The sequence below is a fragment of the Anoplolepis gracilipes genome, chromosome 13 (assembly GCF_047496725.1).
Source record: "Anoplolepis gracilipes chromosome 13, ASM4749672v1, whole genome shotgun sequence".
Taxonomy (NCBI): Eukaryota; Metazoa; Arthropoda; class Insecta; order Hymenoptera; family Formicidae; genus Anoplolepis; species Anoplolepis gracilipes.
Genome location: NC_132982.1, coordinates 5,271,464 through 5,292,315, shown reverse-complemented (window position 1 = coordinate 5,292,315; position 20,852 = coordinate 5,271,464). Strand labels below are relative to the sequence as shown.

Here is a 20,852-nt window from a genome sequence, read left to right as displayed (position 1 = left end):
TTAAGAAATACGAGAAAGATATCCAGCCAGAAGCGTAGTCGGTACAGTGCAAAAAGATATAGTGCAAAAATTTTCTCTTCTTGCTTTCTTTCAAGTTTTCTCTGGCACTTTGGCGCTCTTTTAATTCGCCCGTCTCGCATTTATATTGCGCATTTAACATTTAAGCATGGCTCTGTAGTTACCATTTTACTACACAGTTGTATTTCTAATAAATTACATCTAAATATATAATGTGCACACATATGTTCTTATATAAAATATAAAGTATTACTAAAAGAATAAATTGTTTTTTTTTTATTTGTTTTAATTGCTCACTTAATTTTAATCGACTAAAGATGCTGGAACGTATTTAAGAGGATTTGTGACAATTGACAAATAATCTTGAAGCAAGCTCTTCATTTTAATTAAATTCATGTCTAACTTGTAAGATCGCATATTTTCTCGCATGGATTTATGAGAGAACAGCTTCGTATTTCATCGTTATACATCTGCTTTTCGTGGTTGGCGTGACGGCATTTTCGACAAGCCGATACGTCAACACGACGTATTGCTTTTAATATTCCCACTCAGCGACTGGATTCGGTTGTGCAAAGATCGAAGCCTGCTGCGCAATTTACTTATCTACTCGTAAACCGTTGTACTTTTACGACGAGTCACTTTCTTTTTCTATCAGATATTAATCCGTGCGATTAGAATCTCTGAAATTATAATTTGCGTCGTCTCGACAATATCTCATTAGTACAGACAATTTTCTAAAACGGAATATAAATCATCGAGTTTCAAAAATTTTGAGTAAGTGAATAGATTTTGTTCATATTAAATTACATTCTTAATCATTATTATTATCATCATCATTATTATTATAATTACTCATATAGATACACATAATATTTGTCAATATTATTTATCAGAATTCAATTACACAATATTTGATAACATTTGCTGTAATTTAGTACAACCATTATCAGCTACATAATAATGTAACATTAAAATTGCATTTGGCCATTATTTACTATATTTATCTTATTACGAGTTATTAAATAGAGATTTAATAACGATAATGTCTAAATTGATCCATTATATCGCCGGACGTATCCATTATTGCCGTTGTTATATTTATTTTCAAAATCTATTAACTTCATAACCAGTAACATACGCGATATATCGTTCAATCTCTCCCTGATTAAACGAACGGTCAATCTATATCCCCGGGATCCCTAGTCCGTTCATTCGTGCGTCAAACACGTCCAAAAGCATCGCTTCGACTTTGCGGCTGATCCTTGCCGAAAATTCGGTCGTTCTCTTGCGGATACGGAGCTTACGGGGATTTCCGTGTTTTTCGGCGTAACTTCCTGTAGTTGCGGCGAACCGGGCAGCCGGCGGTTCGTCTTTGTCGATGCAGCTCGGCAGCAGATCCTTTGGTGTATACTTTGGCAGGATTCACTTTGACAACTCTATCTCGAGAGATACCACTATCCGTTAGCTATACACTGTATGGTGGATTATATATCTGTCATTTTCGTCGCAGGAGGCTCGCAGGAAGCACTAGAAACGGAAGCCCGTTATCTACCGGAGGACCGAAATGTCATTCGCGGATGACACGACGCGACGTCCCCTTCCGGGGGATACTACCCGTAGTATCGCTGTCCTCCTCGTCGTCATCATCATCAACAACGCATCGTCAACATCAGTCCCGCGGCGACTGCCCCGTGACTTCTGTCCAAATTCGCATGCAAATCGCCCGGGACGTGTCGCGCAATCTTTATCCGTTCCCTTTGTGCCATAACGGTGTCTGCTTTACATAACTAGCAGCGAATACATGGTCTCGCATACGGAAATTCCGCGCGTGCGACGTAACGCGACAATGTCGCGTCACGATCGATTGCGCGAACATTGCGCTGTAATTAGTGCGATCTGCTCCCCGGCCCCTTCTCTGGGGATCTTCTAAATTTGCAATTTTTAATTATCACGCAGCGGCAATAATATCATTAATCGCTTTACATTTTTTTATTACAATACCATTTTTACAGTATTATTAATTTATATGTATATACATATAGCGAAGCTATTATGTACGTATATATTCTTAGTTTTCAACATGAATTAGAATTGATAATCAATTCGATTAAACAATTAATTATACAATTACATAATTATTAAATTATCATACTACTAATTATACAATTAACAAATAATTAATTTGATTAAAAATAGCTGAATCTGTGAGAAATAATTTTTAACGTAGGAATATAAAAATATTTTGAACAATTTAATATAAAATAGATTACATTAAAAGCCTCGGTGAGAGATACGGAGTTTTAAGTTTCGATAAGTATCTGTAACAGTTGTATTACACACATTTTTCATTGGAAAAAAGTCATTTCTACGTTCAGCTAGACGTCTGTTATTAACGAGTGACGCGATGGAAACCGAGAACTCTATATTAATCGGGCGCATTTCCGCGCGGCTGTCGATATCTACTTGCGTCTCTTCCATCTTGCACGAAAAATGATAGCCGATCGATATCTTGTCGGCGATACCAATGTCATTATCGCAAACGGTATCGGCTCTAAGTGATCGAGACGAATTGCACTTACCGTAAGGCGATACGTCAACGCGACATGCCACGGATGCCGCGAACGGTGGCAGTTTTATTCGGCCGCAGATTGGATTTGTACATGCGGAATTAGTTCGAAATGGATATTTCGTCCCCAGGCGTGAACTTTTCGATGCGATCCATCCTAACCGGCTGACAAGCCGCATTCTCGAAAATCAAAATTGCAGTTCGGCCGCGCGCGGATTTATCGCGCGAATATTTCGCGCCTGACAAATCGCTTCCGTCGCTCTAGTGACGGCAGGAGATTGTCTACGTATATTTATCCGCCAATATTCTCCCCCCGTGTGTTTAGATTGACCGTAGATAGACTTGCGTCAAGTCGTGAAAGAAATGCGCGAGAACAATTTTTTATTTTATTTTATTTTAACGAGACGGATCTGTTTATTTTTATTTACGATAAATTATGAAAATTACAATTAAAACTTTACGTGCAAAAATTTCATATAAAATTTCATATCTATATAATAAATTCTTGATATTTATTATTATGTAAAATTAAAAAGTATTTAAAAAGATTGTGAATTGTGTTTCAGGACATTTTCAAATCAACATTAGAGTCAAATATTAATTTCACATAAGAGTTAGTTGGTAATGGGCTGAATATATGATCAATGATACATTATTGGTTACAAGCGACCATTGGCCAAATATGAACGCTACACTGAATGCACTTATGGAACGCATAGATAAACCGATTTTCGTATGCTGCATCGCGTCGATCGTAAATTCCGACATGTTTCGTAAGCCGCTACAGAACGGATTCCGTGCAGCATGCTTCGAACATGTCAGAGAATTGACGTAATCCTTTGAAAGCGCATGTTTTTACTGGTGTAAGTTATAGATATAATTAAAGTTTTCTTTTTAATATTTTTACATTTTTATTTTTATTCTTTTTAGTTATATGTGTATGTATATATATATATATATATATATATATATATATATATATATATATTCAGTTTTGTATTTTATTTTAATATTATTTTTACATTTATAATAATATATTTACTATAATTTACAATTTTATTTTTATTTTTTTACTTTCTCATATGTATATACAATAAATATGAGTAAAAAATCTTCAACATTTTTTAATATTATATAATAATAAATATCAAGAATTTATTATATTCACAATTTTATATGAAATTTTTACATGTGAAATTTTAACTGTAAATTTAATTTATGTACATGTACAATTGAATATAGATTTAATGTTATTACGCGAGATAATAAGCCAGTACATTCTATACTTTGAAAAATTCGGAGCGCTCGCTTTGTTTATTTTTTGCGACGTAAGCTCGGTATTGTTTGCGCGCCGTGGCCTCTAGACCTTGTCATTCATACGACGACTCTCGAGTCAGAAGGTTACGTTATAAGTCACTCTCCGTATAAGACGTATTACTTTACCACTATTACGACTCGTGATTAACGCGATTCATTAGTAGCGATTAATTGAATATATTTAATTGTAATAAGTGTTTTCATAAACTTATGCGTTAAATGTCGCAAAATTTGGCATTTGCTTTCGGACAGTGTATAACAAGCTGATGCTTATACACGAGGACCTTATCATTTGCGTGATGATTCTCAAGCGACGCAAGTCGCTTCACATTAATTGGCGTCTCATTAATTAATTTTTAAAAGGCGGTCGCGACAAACGTATAGGAGATGCCAGACGCGATCATTGACTTTTATACCTGACAATCAACGACTCGTAAGCGTGTCGATACAACAGTTTATCGAACCAGGTATGTACTTTGTCCGATTTATTTATATATTAAGTATTAGAATTCGATACAGTAGCATCATTTTAGTTTTGTCGTTTAACATTATATATTTTTGAGGTATCACATACACACATGCTTACACGCGATTGTCGTCAAATAACGACGTTATTTCCTCTCGTTAACGATACAAAAACGCCGACGGATCTTCTGTGGCTTGTAAAGTTTTGCCATTGACATTTTCATAATGAGTTTTTATCGGATTAACGAGAGGGGGCCACTGCTCGACGCGCGGGTTGCGTCTGTCTCCCTATCGGGTAAAGACCCGGTCATCGCGCGCGTCCAATTCGATTCGCAGTTGTTTCCGGTCGAATAACATCCGCCTCTGACATTGAAAATTTAATATCCATTTTCAATATCTGCCGCTAACACGCCGCGTTTGATGTTTCCAATGTAACGCTCGCGTTACGTAGAGTAGTCATACAGTTCGCTCGGTTCATTACTCGAACTACGAACGTTGATGCCATTGAATTCCATTATAGTCGCGCAACTCGTTCATATCGATCAGCCATCATATTTTGACGCATCTTGTAACGGAGGAGATGGAAAGCACAAGTTATTATTATCTTAAAAATGAAATTAAATGAAGTCGAAAATTTGTATTCACGATACTTGGCAAATGACTTTTCGTTTTACTCGCTTATAAAACTAACAATGTTTCGATATTGTTAGTTACGAATGAAAATGTCAGATCGATTATAGAATTTGCTATAGTTTTTATGATTTCTCTTATTAATTTAGAGAAAAAGAAAGAGATAGGCGGATGTCTCATTACAAGAAAATCTTGAATAATAAGTGGTTGTCCGCAACTCGGATCACTCTCAATTAAGCCACACGGTACGAAACTGCTAATTAACACCTGCGACGAGGAGGAAGAGCGGAGGAGAGGAGAGGAGAGGATACAGGTCGACCTATCATCTCGTTCTTCACGAACCGCGAAATTTGAGTGTCGACCTCGAAGTAGATGGAGAATAATTAGCCCCAGTCGTGCTTTCTCTCTCTCTCTCTCTCTCTTGTAAGTAAGAGGTCGAAATCATTAAATCGTGCGCCAATTAATCTCTCCGTGTACGCGTGCGTTGGTCTCTCGGGAACTGCAAGGAAATGCCTGCGGGAAAGAACGCTCCGATGTGAATTGTAGTTATCCGACTTGTTTCACGCGGTCGCGAAATAACGCCGAGGATCGCAACATTATTCTCGAAGGAAAGTTTGAAAATTCTATACCCGAGATATTTCTCCCTCTATATTCGCCTTATTTCACTTTTCAATCGTCCCGCAGATACGAGACGCCGTCGCGGCGACGGTATCGCGGTAATATTCCGTCACGCGGTGAATTCTCTTTTTCTTTCCGTTTTTTGCGCAAAATCGACATATCTTAACTCGTGCGCTGCGACCTGTAACTGCTTCTGAAACGAGTCTCATTCGCTTACCTTTGTAACTCAAGTTGAGTAATGTACCACTAGTTTATTTTGCGCGGCGCAGTGATGTGATTTTTCCGCGCACTGCTAAAAGCACCGTGGGATTTATAAAAAGTTTTATCACAAAACGCACCGCTGCGCCGGACCTCGAATTATGGGCCTGGAGTAAGTACCATTTGCCAAGTCAAAATTCCACATTTCAAAGGGAGTTTCTCGAGTTTTCGATGCGTTCGCTCGGATCTCTCGGCAAACTGACCGCCTTTAAAAAAGTATAACCCACGAGCGATGTAACAGTTAGCTTAATAATATGCCTGTAAAAAGGTTCACTTAGGTACGCAAAGGATTACGACATAATGTGCAAAAACCTTGTGAAATTTATTCCACGCAATACGAGAATTCAAAGACGCAAGAAAAATACACTTAAGTACCACGTATATTTTTATAAAAGTTTTCATTATTTAAATATTATTAAACTCTAATTAATTTAAGATTCCTGCAAAAGATTCCGTAACTTTGAAACTTGAAATAGAGCTTTAAAGCTCGCGATTGTGCGTTCCTCGTTACGCAAACACATCAATGCGAAGCCAAGTTACCGCAAGCCGAGAAGCTCATGCATCGTGCATCCGCAGCGTGGCTCGTCTGCATTACATCCATTAAACAGTCAATGCATAATTACCGACTTTGGAGCGCGATACCGTCATGTGTGGCGTTGCCATCCGCCGCATATTGCGAAAGCTGACTGAATCACATTTCGAGAGAATGCTGCGCTAATAAAAGCGTAAGTGCACGGTATCGCTTTTGTATGTAAGCGGAACGAATTCGCGGACCTTTTACTCAAAGTTAATCGTCATCTCAGAGTATAAAGAGTGTTTTAGAGCGTAAAGAGCGTAACGAAAGTGTTTGACGGCATAAAAACGCTTCTTTAATCCAGGAAAACGAAGATTTCAAAATTATCTTTGAAAAATCATAATAGACAGCAATTGTAAATAGCAAGAATGAATAGTATAGAATAAATAGAAGAATGTGACGTGAAATGATTAACGCGATTCAACTATACATATAACGTTTATATTGGACAAGTTACAAAAGTGTTATGTAATTTATTTATTTATTTTTTTTTTTTTCAATATCATTGATGCAATGGTATCACTTTTCGTATTACTTTTTGTCAAATTGGATGAAACGATGCTATTTGTTCGATTTCAGCTGTGATCTCGCAAAAACAAATTTTCCATCGGCATATCGCGTTTTACACTTTGATAAAATGCAATATCACGTTTTCCGTTTTTCGTTGCCCATATTGATAGGGTATAATTATTTGTTGCAGCGTTTACGTTACATTTTATCAAGTGTCCGAAAGCAGTGTCGGTTTATCTAGCTTAAATCTCGTTTTCGCGTAAAATAAAAGTTCTACCGAGTCGAGTTTGAGAAGACGGTTTATATTACGAGAGAAACGTGTAAAACGCGAAGGGGCTCGGATTAAAATCCTCTCCAAGTTTCTTGAATGCTTCATTGGTCGAGCAAGGATTTGCGCACACGGTGCGTCTTTAAATTACATTGGTTACCGTGATAACTTGAACGTATTAATTACTATTTAAACGGGATTAAAGCCGGAGCGTGGATTTACTGCCAGGCGTGATAAGGGTCGACCGAGTTTCTGGATACGCCATTTTCCATTCGGCGGTGTGTGTATCTGCTACTTCCCGTTTCCCTCTAATACCCACCTACTGACCTCCAATCCCTTTTCTATTACCCCCTGGTACGAACCCTCTGGGACTTTCTGTGTCTAATGAGATTATCAATTTTAGTCTCGACTTAATATCTTGGAGAGATATGCCCTTACTCACATTTGTTAGACAAAATGTATAAAAATATTATGCCTCACATTAATTTATATATTTTATATTGAAAATTTTGTGAAGGAGAATAATATAAAACAAAATTACATATTTAAGTATATGTCGGTTTTCATATTAAATTTGCACGTTACTTACCGTAACTATAGCAGTGTAAATTGAGTCTAATTTATTATACGCGAGAGCTCGGTATAATATTATTTATTTACGTTACATTAACAATTTCGCGAATCTCTTTGTTTCTTAGAGCGAGAAAGTTTTATATATGTATATATTGCTCAATTCCTGTCTTAAATAACATAAGAGAGAGATAGAGAGATTTTGTTTATAAATTTCTTATGAGTTATTATTTTATGAATAGTTTTTTTTTTATTTATACTTTTACTTTTAAGAAAAAAACATCGTTATATATTTTATCATCAAAGATAACGAAATTGACGTTTAAGCTCGTACAAACTTCTTTATTATTTACTCGTGAAAGTTTTGACACATCGCGTATTTGGCAGATTTTATATAGCGAACTGGTAGTTCTTGACATTGCAATCGAATGGACACAAGAGGAACGCAAGATCGACGCCACATCAGATGAATTATTTCGTATTTTTCTCGAGCGCGATAAAATAATTTCATGAAACGAACGGCGTTGTTTTCATCGAACGTATGTATTTGACTTGTTTCTGTAAATGCATGGAAATTTAACAATAGTTTGGATGCGGGTTGAAACAACATTGAGAGCATTTATTTATATTATATTAATTTAAACAAATTTTTTTCCGACATGATCAGTATTTTTGGTAAAAATCAGAATTTTGTTGGTGGTACGCAAACACAAGCACTGACCCGTACTTATAATTTTAAAAGAATATATCCTGAAAATTTCTCTCACAAAAATATCTTTTCAGTTAAGCGTTAAATTGAAGCTCTGTTGAAATAACGTCCGTTGAAATTAACCGAAAAATCAGGTCGAGACTTTTCCAATGACCCCAATAAACCCTTTTGATCTCTAGCGTACGTTAGAATTGAAAGCGCATCGGTCGACGATGACGCAGGACACTGCATATTTTTTGCGGCAATTAGCCCGGTCACGGAACAGCTGGATACCATAAAAAGTACATGATATCAAGTCGCAATTTACGCGCAGAAGTTAACGTGCAGATTACACGAACGTAGATCATACAGCCCCGGCGGAACCAACGGAATAAAAAGGGCGGTAAACGTGAAGATGGAAGATGGAAGCTCTAATGAACTGATATATTATATTTTGCGAGATATAACGCATCATCTTATGTCGAAAGTGTGTTTGCAGCTATCGACGTTGCGAGAAGGGAGAAATAATAATAAGTTTTCTTCCGCGTCTTATCATTCTAATGTCTTTTTGAGAAGGAAAACTCGCTGTAACAAGCGAGAAATACGAGGTATTCTCTCGTCGATTCTACTATGTAAGCAGCAACGTGATGTCGGATTGATTATATAGTATAAATTGTGATAAAGAAACTTGAAACTACGATGAATCTCATTTTATATCCCAAAGCTCTCTACTCATTCGTTACTCGAGCTTCAGTTTCTAAAGCAGAATTTAAAAACTTAAAGTTATATTTAATTACATAATGAAATTTATAGAGAAAATATAAAAGCATTTAAAAGCAAAAGAATTTTTTATCGAAATGTGATGTGTGTTTTGAAATGCTACGAAATCGGAGATAATGAAATTGGGACTATTAATCCTATATTATATAAAATTTAATTAAATTTTAATTACAATTAAATAAAGCGTTTATAACATTTTTATACATCTTTGTTATGACATCTCTCGTTATTTAATTTCGCTTACTTTTGCGAGATTCAACGACTGCAGATCAATACAATGCACAGTTTGACAAAAGGTTCATTTTCTTTACGAACTCAATATTCTGCGCTCGTTCTTATCGAAGAGTTGCTCGAATGCTACAAATTTAATCTCAATTTTGCTTAATACAGTATATTCGATGTTATAAGTCTTTATAATTTAAAACGTCCGTAATATTGCGATGCGATCTGACATTTAATTTCCTACGATGTGACTGAACACCAAGAATCAATTTTATAAATGAATTTGAATCTATTTATCACCGATCCGAATCTTACAAAAATTAAGTGAAGATTAGAAAAAAATGATAAGGGAGATATTTTTAAAATTTCAAATATCTCATCACGTATGTGTAATGTATATTTTAATAAAAAATAAAACATGTTACACACGTACACACGCACGCACGCACGCACGCACGTTAAATGCAAAATTTTCTACAACTTAAATTTGTTAAGAATTTAATTTGTACTGCAATTTACAACTGCAAAGAATTAAGAATTAGATTTTTTTAATATCTTGAAATATATTTCTGGCACAAAATCATGATTATTGAAACGACGTAAGATTTTGGATTCTCTTTTCTTCGAGAAAAACTATAAACGAAGAATGGTATATCCGTCGAACTCTTTTACTGTTATTGACCTATACTACTACTACTCTTCGTACAATGGCTCGCTTCGGATCCCATCTTTAGAACGGTAGTCGCGCGACGCGAATAATGCCACTATCGAGGCTTTTTCTCTCTACGCGGAAAGGAGTCGCAATTTTTACGGATACCGAATTGGTTGGCTCTGTCGATTGTGATTTACGGGGCCAACGTACGGCGCCGGAAATAGTCACTTCGTCAGGCTCGTCGTTCGATGGCCCGGCACTTCGTCAGATGTACAATGCGAGCGGCTCCGTTCGGTCAGGCGATTCCGTTCGATTATCCTGATAAAGTCGTTGATAAAGTCGTTTCGCCCTCGCGCCGTTGGTTACCGGGACACCGAATAGACTTTAATCTGATTAATGCAACGCCCGGCGGTAAGCAGCCCGGGTAAATCGGTTCCGGCGAGTGTTAAATCGTTTGATAATTCTGTGCCCTACGGCGAGATAAGCAAAACAAACGCCAAGAGAAACTCTCGAAAGAAAATAGAATCGAGAAAATAGGGATTGGAAAATTGGGATTTAAATCCGGAGAGAAATGCTTCCTTCTTTCAAGATAACGGAATCTCTATTGCTTATACATATATATGTATGTGTCGAAATTGTATGTGGCGCGTACGTATAAATCTAATATTTTATTTCAAAATCGTAATAAGAGAAAAGAAACTACATTAGAAAATATACAACCTCGATGAGGTTAATCGCGAGTGACACGCTTCATTCCACACAATTGGGCATAATCGTTTTCTCGAAGCAGCGCTCCTGACTTTCTGCTCGGATTCGCCCACGTTTCATCTCGCCAACCGTGTTGTTAAATATGTAGATATAGATATCAAGTATCGTGCAGTATTATTTATGATTTTGGCGCGTGCACATCTTGAATATATTTACAAAGAGGCAGACACAGAGTCGCATAATGCTCTATAAATATAGTACTACAGGTTATAGGTATGTATGTGTAGAGTGAAGAGCGAAAGTCAAACAGTTAAACGTCACTAATGATATCTTGAATTGCAGCGTTTCTGTAAATATACTATTTCAAATATCTCTTTTTCATTGCAACTTGGGAGGCTGAGAAGAGAAAACGATAATAGTATTTAAATAGGAATTCTAAGTAGGAATATTTCTGGAACGTGTGTTTAAAATCTGGAATAAGATCTAGAATTTTTTTTTTTATAACGCAAAATATTATTACGTTGGTTTACATCTATTTAACACGGTATTTTCGCTTTTGAGCGTCGAAAAGACTCGGAGATATTTCATGTGTGGGTTAAACATGGCTGCAAAATTTCTGTGACACTCGCAAGAGTGTCGGACGTGTCGATGCGAAAGGCGTTATCCTGCTAAACGTTAGGAATAATTTATACAATCAACGCCGGGGCTTTATTAAACATGTCCGTTTCACGGGGAAAGTTACTAACAATACAACGTCGGACTCGGGGACGAGGCAAGGCAAGGCAAAGCGAGGCGAGGCGACGCGCGCCCGACGTCGTTTCATGGATAAGTTAATTAAGGAGCGGCAAATTACAAGGCCCTGTCGACCTCGTCGTCGACGACGACGGAAGGAATATATGAATTTCCGAGCGCTTCTGTGTATTCTTAATTTAATCTGTTTGATGCGAGAAACGCCTCCACGCGCACACTCTCTCGCGTGAGATGAAAGGATTTCAAGCACCCGGAATCCAGCGTCTCAACGAAGGTATACTCCCGACGTTGTAACGACGAGGCGTCTAACAAGGACTCATCTTCTCGAGATGTCTCTTTTTCCCATTTTACGAGTATGTCGCGCAGATCTACGGAGAGCATTGTATACACTGACCGACATATATATATATATATATATATCTTTATATATGATTCTTTACAAATTTAGCAAACAGCACGTTGCTTTCGTACTATACTAGGTACTTGTGGCTGGTAGCAAATTCTCTTTGAAAAATATTTTATAAAAACATTATAAAATATTTTTCGACAAAATTGTCAGATGATCAAGTATTCAGCGTAAACATCCCGTTTCGGTTAAAAAAAAAAAAAAAAATGGAAAAAACAAACAACCAAAAAAATGTGAGATATTTAACTCCGCCTCTTCGTGCTGCGATTTAAATCCTATAGATTAAGCCGCGTCACGCATCGATATATATATATATATATATATATATATATGTGTACAGCTGCGATATCGCGTAAAACGCGGTGAGAAAAAAAGAAATTGAACGGCGAAAATCGGATTATTCGAAAATAATTCGCCACAGCTTTCGACGGTTAATTTCGGGGAGAGAAGGGAGGGGCAGGAGGGACACAATTTACCTTCATTGTATGGTGGCTTGAAGCGTGCGCGTATCCCATCTGAGTAATGAAAGCTTGCGTTACTTGGGCAGCTTTCTCTAACGCCGCGCGTATTACGACGCCCTGGAATATACATACAATCTACGCTGAACTTTATTAAAGCACTGTGTTCTCGCGTAGTAAACTAACTTAGGCCACACCGGCGCCTCTGTTTGCCATGGCGCGGCATCGATAAGTAAACGGAGTAGTCTCCGCAGGCACTCTCATAGCCGCCGCATAAGCACGGCGATGGCGGTGTTTAACGTCGACTAATTGGTGCACGTGCTCGTTTCTAGACCGCGCGCGTTGGGACGAGGGTATATACGTCGCCCTGTCAATTTATGACGGCCGTCAATAATATACGAAGCACACAGTGTAAAACGATATATAACGGAGAAGAAAATATTCTCAGAAAATGGGCTGCGATAGTTGAGAAAGATATATGTTTCAGAAAGTTGATAGGGTAGAGTAGTCTTTTCATGTCAGGATATAAATTATATTTCTCTTTGTTAAAACGTTAAAAACTATATGTTCATTTATACAATTGTATATTTTATTTTTCTTCGTTAAAATGTTAAGAATTTAAATCAAAATGATTTTTATATCTCTACCGAGAATTTTATTATATATACGTTTTTTCGCGCGTTTATATTTTTTTTTTTTTTTTTTTATCGCACGTTCTCCGTATTATTTTGAGATGAAAATAGACAAACGAGAGAAAGAAGAAAAAATTTACATTCAATATAATCCTGCATCACGAAAGAGTTTACGAATCAAGCTGCAAATATGACGTGCAATAATTCGCAAATGCCTCCCGACGGTATTAAAGTGTGCTTCGCGTACAGCGACAATGTTAATGCAATTTGTGCCAGCCGGCCGGCCACCGTGTTAATAATCGATGCAATTAACTCAGCACATTATTAAACGTGCACGCTCGGAAGGAAAACTGGGTTATGGCACGACATAACACCGCTCTGCGGGCTGTTTACTCCACAGTGGTAACAAGCGACACTGTCATGGCATCTTCTCGCGTATGCAACATCATATGCAACAGCATATTTTCATTCCTGTACGCACTAAAACGCGGTTGCGCTGTAATATACCTGACAACGGGGGAGTCATTATATCGCTCTCATCGTCATTGATATCAATTAATTTCGTAATGCAGTCTTGTATTAGATGTAATTAATTACACTTTAATCGTTATTCGAGAGCGGCTACACTATAATCTTTACGCTTGTATTAATTATAAATTAGTGTACGCTATAATTGTTCATTTTTTATTTTATTCTTTATTTCGCCATCATTACTAATATTATATATTTATATAAAATTATATAAAATTATATATAATTGTAAATATATATTGTATAAAATATTCAATTATATATAATTGAATACAGATTTAATATTATTATGTGATAATGTACGCTTTCATAACCGTACACACTATATACTTTGTAAAATTCGGAGCGCTCGCTCTTGTCCATTTTTTGCGACGTAAGCTCGGTGTTGTTTGCGCGTCGTGGCCTCTAAACTTTGTCATTCGTACGGCAACTCTCGAGTCGGAAGGTTACGTTGTAAGTTGCTGCTTCTTTACAACTATTACGACTTGCGATCAATTATCCGTAATGCAGTTTTGTATGTTTTGGATATAATTAATTACACTTTAATCATTATTAAAGAGTAGCTACATTACATTTATATTAATCATAAATTAGTATATACGCGATAATTGTCTATTCCATATTTCACTATCATATAAATATAAAATGGAATATATATTTAATGTTATTACTTGTAATAATATACGCTTTCATAAGTGTACACCCTTTACTTTGTAAAATTCCGAGCGCTCGCTTTGTTTTTGCGACGTAAGCTCGGTGTTTGTGCGCCGTGTCCTCTAGACCCTGTCATTCATTCGGCGACTTTCGAGTCGGAAGGTTTACGTTGTAAGTTGCTCTTCTTTTACAACTACCATTATAACTTGTGATTAATGAGTAATCAATTTTTTCCATAATGCAGTTTGTATTGGATATAATTAATTACACTTTAATCATTATTAAAGAGTAGGTACATTATGAAATCTTTACGTTTATATTAATCATAAATTAATATACGCCATAATTATTCATTCTTTATTTCACTATCATTATTAATATCATATAAATATAAAATTAAATATATATATAGATTTAATGTTATTACGTGTGATAATATACCCTTTCATAAGCGTACACCCTATACTTTGTAAAATTTGGAGCGCTCGCTTAGGTTTTTGTGACGTAAAACTCGCTGTTGTTTGTGCGCCGTGTCCTCTAGACCTTGTAATTCGTACGACGACTCTCGAGTCGGAGGGTTACGTTATAAGTCACTCTACATAAGACGTATTACTTTACGACTCCTACGACTCATGATTTAACGCGATTCATTAGTTAATTGAATACAGTATTTAATTGCATTACGTACTTGTGTGTAATAAGTGTTTTCATAAACTAATGTGTTAAATGTCGGAAAATTGGGCGTTTGCTTTCGCACGATGTATAACGAGCTGATGCTTATACACGACGACCTTATCATTCTCGTGATGATACTCAAGCGACGCAAGTCGCTTCATGTAGCGTCTCATTAATTCTTGAAAGGCGATCGCAACAAGTGTATAAGAGATGTTACACGCGATCATCGACTTTTATACTTGACAATCAACGACTTATAAGCGTGTGGACATAACAGTTTATCGAACCAGGTATGTGCTTTGCACGATTTATTAATATATGTTAAATAGGATTCGATGCAGTAGCGTCAATATCAGGGATTATAATAATTATTATAGAATTACGATATTTAATTCTTTTTCAATCTTCTCGCGAGAATTATTTTTGTTACAGTGTTTGAATAAATCTCTCGCGCCATTTTTTAATTTTCTGCTGTTATAAATGTGATTTGTCCGCTATATTTTTGAGATTGATAACATAGAGTAACATATAATAAATCGTGGGGAGAATTATAATATCAGAAAGGAATGATATATCAATCGTTTAATAATAATAGATTAAAATTTTATTTTACATTTATAAAATAAGAAGAAGAGTTTATTTACAATTAATTAAATATGTGTTATACCAATTTTACACAAACGTAGACTAAAAATATTGGGTTGAATGAAGTGAGTTTACATTATTATATTATTAACAGTTTGTTTTCTTATCACACGAATTTTAAATCATAATTTTTGTTTTTCACACACATAGTTAATTCTTCGTAAAAATTTTGAAATTGATTTTAATTTTTTTTATAAATTGTTATCTAAAATTTATATATTTTGTGAGAATTTTATCATTTTACATAAATGCAGCCATTTTCGCAAATCTGTTTAATGTTAGCGAACTTTTGCGAGAAAGAAAGATAGCCATTTTGATATTCACATATACACGTTTCTGCAAAATATATATTTATCGCGTATTTTTCTCGCTTCACCGCGATAAAGTTCTATGAAGATGCAACGTAAGCGCGAGACGCAAGTTACCTCATTAACCTCGAACTACGGAATTCCGGTCTGTCAGAGGTAATGCATCATCGGGACGTCGCGGTCGCGAAGAAGCCAAGCTTGACGTGTTAACTTTAGTTCGAACGCTGGCTTGCATAATTTCCGATCGGCTTCAATAACGGCGGAGAGTGCCGTAAAACGGGCTGTCTTATCTCTTCCACCTTACCGTGCGGTGGTGGCGATTAATGCAATTTGCTTGTGTTCGGACAGCCGAGACATTAATAATTGATGCGATTAATTCGAGCTCGATTAACTTTTGAATGTAGGAGTTCATTTCGCATACATGCAAAATACAAAGACCAATCTAGCCTCAAAGTCGCGCAAAGTTCACTTTCAATTGTGATTTCTGCATAACTTAAACTTTATAGACACTTCTTCTTGTGCGATAAGATTGACAATTTATTTGGATGAAATAGTCGGTGAACATTATGATAATTCTTGATAAATGCTATTACACTTGAAATATTTTTCCTACAACTTTAAAGGGCATCAAGTTGTTTTAGATTAATTTTTTAGATTAATCGCATAAAACTCGGAAATTACATAAAACATGTAATTTCAAGTGATAAGCGAACCGGACTGTGTACATATATTAGAGCTAGACATGCTCGTTGCTTCTGAGATGGAGAGGGTTGTAACAGGGAGATCGTGTCATTTCAACGCTATTTACTGTAACAGCTAAATACACGCGACGCAACTGTCTCATGCGCGACAGTGTTAATGTAACCGTGATGTCGACCGATTAACGCGCGACCATTTGCAGATTCGACCACGAAACTGTACGCGTGGTTCGCCAAAACGCCAGAGTGTATCGTGTACATTGGCGCACGCTTACGCGTGTACTCGCGTAATTGAGGGATCCAATTGGCGTAAATTTGTAATTTAACAGTAAAGCATTCATTTAATGTGGAATATGAAAGATGACCAATTACTGGAGACATTATTCACTCTTGGGATTACAAAAGATATGGACATTACGATCTTTTAGTGATTAAAATAAGCAGATTACGATGTAAAATATTTCAAGATGTCGTAATCTTTTCTTGCGAAATTAAGTCGAAAATAATCGGGAAATTTTTCTCCATTTGAAATATCAAAAAACAAAAACTGTCATTAAAATTTTGTTGTTAAAAGCTTTTTCTATTTTGATTCGTTATTACGACGGTCCAATAACATTGGGTTAATGTAGTTAGATCTGGGAGAATTTCTCGTTTACTTCAGCATCCACGCATAACGCGCATAACGCACTAAATCGAATCACGATCAGGCAGTGATCAAATTACTGTGTTATTACTTTGACATTTGCGACACGTAGATGCTTCGACGATAATAACGATCAGATACAACGATCGTTAGCGAGATCGACGCGATCGTCAATACCAACTGTCCATTAATCGCAGTTTAACTTGTCACTTGTAATACTATAATTAAAACATTGCACACGCCGATGCGGGTATGCGTCGCTTTCGTCCTTTCACATTTTCCGTATATATCTGTCATTTATATATGAATAGCAAATTTTTCGGAGCCGCGACGTACGTGATTACAAAACGTGAAATTGAAATTCTCGCAAAACCTAACAAACTAAAATCTGAAAACTGGAGGAAAGCTAGAGGAATTTTCGCGAATTATTTTTTGGCTCAAAATATTCGCGCGCGCTATTTTTCATTTACGCGTTACTTTTACGACATCATGCATTTATAATCTTGCTATTCTGTGTCCTTATTTACATCTTATTTCGAAAACGAGGGTGCGAAATATGATGAGGTATATACGTCGTCGTATCTCGAGTCGGCCTCGAGTGCCGACATCTCGCTTGGCGGGGTGCATGTAACGGATAATGGAAATGTCACTCTCTCTCTGAACGCTATAGTGTTATCTCGCACAAACGTTATCTCCTCTGACTCCGCGCATGCGACGGATAATGGCATTCGACAACGTCAGATGAGACGATTAAAATGATTAGCAAGAAAAACACGAAGAGCAAAAGTTGGGGCGCTGTTTAACTCACCGATTACAGTAATTATGGAACATGGTAATTCTCACGTGGCACACGTCTTGTGCACATGTCACGTGCCACCGTAAAATGCAATTCGCGCTCTCATTATATAATGAGATACCTATCTAACTTAATGCGATGCTATCAAAGCTAAGGTGTGAACGTTCGACGTTAATTTCCGTATCGATTAGTTTGAACGATATTCATTCGACCTGCCATCATCTTAATTGAAGAGGCAAACGTTCAAAGGTGATTTGAGGAACATGTGGCGCAGATCTGGCGTATATTTCAATTGATCGAAATACTAATTTTTGCATGCAATTAGCGTTTTGTGAGAAATAAATTTTTACATTTCAAATAGAAAATCTTAAAGCTTATAATGGATATAAATGAATCAAGCTTTTTTAAATAGAAGAAATATACACATACAAACGGCGAGATCATTTTCAAGAACTTGTCGCAAGAAAGTATCAATCATTCTTTGTTTGAAGAAGAAGAAAAGTTGATTAATAGAGAAAAAAATCAACGTAATTTGCACGGCGATTATTCCAAATAGAGACTCGTAAAATCAAGCGGTCAGTGTAACTGCGCACAGTGGTAGATAACTATGATTTATTACCTTACCTTTTGCTCGAAGCCACTATTATTCATGTAACATGAAATGTGCATATTCCTGCAAAAAACATATTGCAAACGAGATTAGTTGTTACGGATTCTGATTAACAAGTTTTAACGATTATTTATATTTTATTTATTTTTTCGCTTATATTATTTGTTTTTTTAATTCCTTATATATTTTTTTTATTTTTTTAAATGTTACGGAAATAGAGAAAGAGAGAGAGAGAGAGGGACAATATTTTGCCACATACATTTTACGACATATATTTTAGTGAAACTTATGAAAAGTTGTGATACAAAAGAACGTGTCGATACTAAATTAAATCTCTTAAATATTTCAGGCTTTTCTTCAATATTTTTTAAACTTGTACGATTTTAATAATTCCAAGTATAATATGAGACAGTGTCGTATGTTCAATTTGATAAAGTTAAAATGAATAACTGCATACGGATATCTTTCATGTTTGCTTCTTTTAACGATAAGTGGATACTTTTAGTAGATTTCCGTAAAATTACATCGCAACAACTCTATTCGTGTAAAAACAGGCTCCATTCTCTTGTTTTAAAAATAGTTTTAGCTTTTTTTTTTTATACCGCGCGAAGTGGTACTTCGCAAAATGGACACTCTCTGACGAAGTTTTTCGCGGAATGTTGAAATTTTTCTAAGAACAAGAAGAGCCGCGAGGACTTGTTGCTTTATTTTTCCGTCCTCTCTCGACGATATAGACGCAAAGTCGATATCGCCAATTAACCCGTAAGACTGTTTACTGATTATGTTATGAGACAGTCCGCGTATCGGACTGACTAGTGGTCTTATGTAACCGGCATAGCACTATATAACAGACTATGTACATACCTATGGTCAGCCCTGTCAGGTAATGGCAAATGTCACTCGGTCTGCCGCGCCGATTCTCCGACGGGAAACGTTATCGCTTGTAATTCTGCGAAGGAAATAGCTTAATACGATTTGACTGTCCAGTTCAATATGCATTTTTTTAAAACACAGGCTATTTCGAGATAAAGTTTTATGCCCTTCTCAAAAGTTTCGAATAAAAAGAAAATGTAAGAATCTCTTTTATATTTTATTCAAAAATACACTTTGTACACATAATCTCCCTCGATGATAGCTTTGGGAACTAGAACAACAACTCTTTGTATGTGCTTTTTTTTCTCTAAATATTCATTACCTTATTGTTCCGTTATAACATTGAATATTTATTACTTATTGTTAAGTTATTTTACAAGGAGAGAAAGAGAGTAATTTAACAAGTTTTAATATATATATATATATATATATATATATATATATATATATATATATATAAATATTGCAATATTTATTAATTATTACTCTATCTTGAAAAACAGACATAATAGTTTAATTACAAATTGAATAGGAAAATTTCCAGTGCAATATCGCGTGCATGTTAACACATACAATCACATGTACATGACTATGTCCGTGAATCACTTTGGCAACAACCACTGTTCTCGGACTATTTTACATCGTTTTGCCCCAATTTGATTAAAGTTTTCGACCGAATTTACGATCGGTCGTTATCGTTACTTAATTTTATTTAAGCATAACTATTCGCTGCCAGTGGAAAATCGATTTTTGTCAGTTAGAAACGAGCAAAATGGCATATTTATAATTGAACGAAAAATTACAAAGCGCTACGTTTTTAAAAACACGTTAAAAGTACGGAGCGAAATTTAACGCCGACATGAGGCGTGTCTTTCATCTGTCGCTGTAATGTCAACCGAGAGAGATCGTTGGAATTTTATTTTTAACTTGCAGTCGCAAACGATACCTGTTATTGGATCGCGCGGGCCGAGATATTCGGACAACGGAATATAATCCGCTTAATGCGGTTATCTATCTATTCATCTATCCGTTGGTTGATTCGCTTATCGTGTCACTCCTGAAACCATTAATACAGATACGCTTATAGTCTGCGTATAGTAAATTGAAACAGCATCATTGTGTAAAATTTGTCTGTTCTGTGCTGCAGTAACGATCATTAATTGGATATTGGTGTAATATTAATTGGGGCTTTCGTACAATTGTTAAAATTAGGTTATCCATCTATCGAATATATGTACGTACAAACAAATCAATAATGAATAACACATATATGACTTATAGGACTTTTAATATTATTTATTTGTTAATAAGCTAAAAAGTCAAACAATA

At 35.9% G+C, this 20,852-nt stretch overlaps 1 protein-coding gene and 1 long non-coding RNA gene across 4 annotated transcripts in view; one reads left to right on the top strand and one right to left on the bottom strand.

The window, feature by feature from the left end:
- Window positions 1-20,852, top strand: part of Cad87a (cadherin 87A) — a 181,390-nt gene that overhangs the window by 72,625 nt on the left and 87,913 nt on the right. The window lies entirely within an intron of this gene.
- Window positions 19,515-20,852, bottom strand: part of LOC140672444 (uncharacterized) — a 78,408-nt gene continuing 77,070 nt past the window's right edge. The window contains exon 3 of the long non-coding RNA XR_012047896.1: window positions 19,515-19,599. This is a non-coding gene — a long non-coding RNA (uncharacterized lncRNA). The remainder of the gene's footprint in view (window positions 19,600-20,852) is intronic.